Raw genomic sequence first — 4,143 nt, forward strand, 5'->3', positions numbered from 1 at the left:
TCTCCTTCATATCGCTTTGAACTCCAACTCAGAGCTCCGACCGCCATCAACTCCATATCCGACGCAGTCGCACTCCCCCTCACTCGTTGCCTCCCCACGACATCAACCTCGTCATCCGCCGTTCAGATCCGATCAAATTCGTCCACCTTAGTGTCATCGCACGCCACCTGTTTGATCATATGCTAACATATATCCAGTTGGAGAACCACCACCTTCTAGCCGCCAGCGAGCCCGTCAAAGTCCCGAGACATTCCAACGGCACCCGAGGCAAGATCCCGAACCTTGATTATTTTATTTTAATTCTTAGTTTTATCGTAAATTATTATGTGACTCGTCATTCAATTTCTAGATCTGTTATGAGTTAATTAATTAGATTAGTCTGTGACATATTATTACCTGCGTGGGATTGCTTGACATGAATAGCTGTGTGTAAGCTTGTTATGTTATCACTTAGTTGTTATCTAATAGGAGAGATTGTACATGAAGACGAATTCTGTTAAAAATATGATTTATAAGTGTGTTTCAAAGCATGGCTATACTCACTCAACATCGATATCCCGATGTGAGGAGTCCCAAGTTCCCTCGATATCGATATCCCGGTATGAGGTTTCCTTGATTATTACTATTATAGCATTGATTAGACGATGCACTATTGATCGGACGTGTTGTGGGTCATGATTATTTTCATAGTTTTACAGAAGTCGTTCCACGGTAACTCCGTAGCTAGTGCACAATATTTCATGTTTCAGTTGCGTAATTAATATGACAACATGGGGTTATAAAGGGGAATTGGATGGAGAATATAGCATGTATATAAACGGGTACATCGCTTTCCTGTTATCATGATATGTGAGTGTTATATATATGTGCCAGAGGGCCAATACTTGACTTGAAGGCGGCCTCCGGACATGTTTACAGGGACCCGATTATATACATCAAAATATTCTTCCCCAATTCAAATAACATATAAAATAAGAATAATATGCTTGCGTGCTTTATGGTGGACTTTGTTAGTTTTATTGAGATGTAGATCAGTGTTGTTCTTTTCATACATAGATCAGGATTAATATTTAATTATCTACAATTTGAGACATATGGTATATACATGAGGGTTTCCTTGTTTGCATTATTTCGCTCGACGTACTACGTCTCATGTTGTAGATTTTTATATATTAATTCCATCTATTGTATGCCCCTGTTACTTGGATGATTAGACTGATCGCTAGCTACATGATCTCGTTACCTGATCGATTCTGGATGCTTTATGTTATCATGATTTAGTAGTGTTTTCATGTTGATTTGTGGATTTTAGTTGTACGTTCTTTTGTTGTTTCTGTTATCGTATCGTTTTTCGCGTTAGATTTTTGTTTGTTCTATTTTCTTTGTGTGGTCTTGCCGTGTGCCATGCACACTGACGTACACCTGTTTTCTTTGGTGTACGTCAGACTTGGAGGAAAAACAGGTTCAGCTCGAAGATCGTCAGGAGCAAGAAGATTCTCAGCAGGAGTGCCTTGCAGATAGAGTTGAAGAATAGGCCGAAGTTCAGCTACCTCTTCTTAGTTGATGAACTTAGTTTCTTTTGTAGCATTTCCTTTTCCGCTTGATCATTGTATTTTATTTTCTCCAGTATTCTTTTGTTCAATTTTGTATAAGGGCGTGTTGACCCGAATATTTTTATGTCTTGGATATTATTCATTTGTGATATGTATTATTTTATTTTGAGTTTTTCTATTATATTCTTGCTGATTGTGATTGGGGACCTGTGACTTCGCATTGTATTTAATTCTAGACGCTTAGCATATTGGATTGAGAAGAAAAGAAAAAGAAAAAAAATGATAGTGTATATTTCTTCTCAATCTAATACGTCGCGGGCTTGTTCACGTTCCAATTCCCCGGTATTTTGGGAAGCGGGGAGTGATAGGTTTTTTTGGTAGCCCATGCAGGTCACGGTCCCGAGTCCTCACTAGTGAGAATATAATGGACAATTTAGACGCATATCTTATTTCATCCGTGAGACTATTGTTGAGTCTGTATCTTATTTCCTTGATAGATTTTGTTTCGTCCCTACTTCCTCACTTTTGACTCCGGAGCTTCCCCCTGTTTCTTGCATCGTCACTTCTCGCTTCACTCTCTTCCTATAACTTTTCTTTTCTCGTATCGGTCATTATTTTATGTGTTATTATTTTACACTATATTTTCTTTGATTTATATATTGTTTGATTGTATTGATTTCTGTATTATTTATTATATTATTTTATGTATCACACACAGTGTTATATTGTATGTTTAAAATATATATATATACTATTACTTATATATTTCCAATTGTTCAAACAATGTTATTAAATATTTTTTTCATAGCTCTAGACCCCACATATACATTGCATAACATATTTGATATTCAGATTATTTTCTTGTGTTTAATTATACTTTTGTATAGTTATATTGTGTATGTGCACGCTTTTCTATCATATCATCTACCATTTACTTATGTTCTAGATTATTATATAGTGTTCATATTTCGTGATATACTTTATAAGTTCATGATTTTAATATTCTACATATGCATTATATTCTTATCCTTTATATTTTAAGTATATAGTTTTATCAGTAGGTTTTATCCTGTTAGATTATTTTAGTATATTCACATTGGTTTCGTTATTTCTAAGGGCAATGTATTTCTATTTTGATATTCAAGCATATACTTCTTGTTGCTTCAATGTGTTCTTTATATTACTATTTTCTATTGTTTTAATATTGTTTGCATTTTTTTGATCTTACTCTTACCCTTGGGTGTATATCTGTTTGTGTGTGGATTCTTTTGTGATTGTATTTTTAATATAAGTTTATTGATTGTGTGTTTTGTGTGTATTACTATACTTATTTGATCATTTTGAAAACGATTGCTTTGATTTTACAAACATTATTAACTGTTAGTAAATTGATTTTGATTTATTCATTTCTTGCATTCTAACTGATTTATGTGACTCTGTTCGCTAGGTTATTATTCTGAATTTATATACTTGATTTATTTTATGCATATATAGGATTTACGTAAATACTTGTTATTAATTGATTGTGTAAATCTTAATTCGTTTGATTATATGTGCTTCCTTGTTAATTTGACAAATAATGTTCATGATTTCAACTGACATGATTATTGATTTTATAAATATTTATCTGTTTATGTTTGTGTGATGATGATTGTGTTTTGTAACGCAATATGAATTTTTATATGCTTAACGATATGTTGTATTGATTTATTTAATTTGTTTGTTTTGATTTCGCGATGTATATTTTTATTGATTTTGCTTTGGCTATAAAACTTTTTGTTTTTTTAGAATATTGATACTATTTTATTTGATACATTTATAAGTACTATACACATTTTTACATATTTCTCTTCATTATTGGTACTTGTCATATGTTGACTTAGTGATTTTGTATGTTGTTTGTAGCTGTGTTATTATTATATTCTATGAATTATCTATTTTGTGGTGTGATTATGTTGATTATATGATAAATATATTCTGTTCCATGATGATGTGTACTGTGTACTTCTTACCTTTATATAAATTGACTATTATCATGTTTTATATTTATATATTGATATTTTTCTTTTCTGTCCTTCTGTTCAATGTTATGAATAATTTTTCTTTTCTGTCCTTCTGTTCAATGTTATGAATATGTAGCTACATAATTGTCGCATATATTTTTTTATTTTCATGTCTCTATATGTTGTCTAAACTATATGTATGTTTAATTCTTCGTTATTTTGTTTTGCTTAACATATTCTTCAAATTTCTTTTACTTTTGCTTTTATATGATTCATCTGTTATTCGTATTATGTTTTTATGTTTTGTGTTTATCATGTTTATCATCTTCTTACGTATGACTGATTTATATTTTGTTGAGATCATTTTGTCTTTTATCTTCTTCATGCTCTTCTTTTAATTAATTATATTGTTGAGTTGATATACTTTATCATATATTCTAGTGATTGAAAATTGTTTGAATTATGTAATTATATTTCATATCATATTTTTGTATGCTATATATTCGTTATACTTTACCAATTCTGTGTTATTGATTATATTTTAACACCTTGATGTGTTGCCTTATAATAATATATCAATAATATCA

This window comes from Asparagus officinalis, chromosome 1 (genome assembly GCF_001876935.1).
Source record: "Asparagus officinalis chromosome 1, Aspof.V1, whole genome shotgun sequence".
NCBI classification, from domain to species: Eukaryota; Viridiplantae; Streptophyta; class Magnoliopsida; order Asparagales; family Asparagaceae; genus Asparagus; species Asparagus officinalis.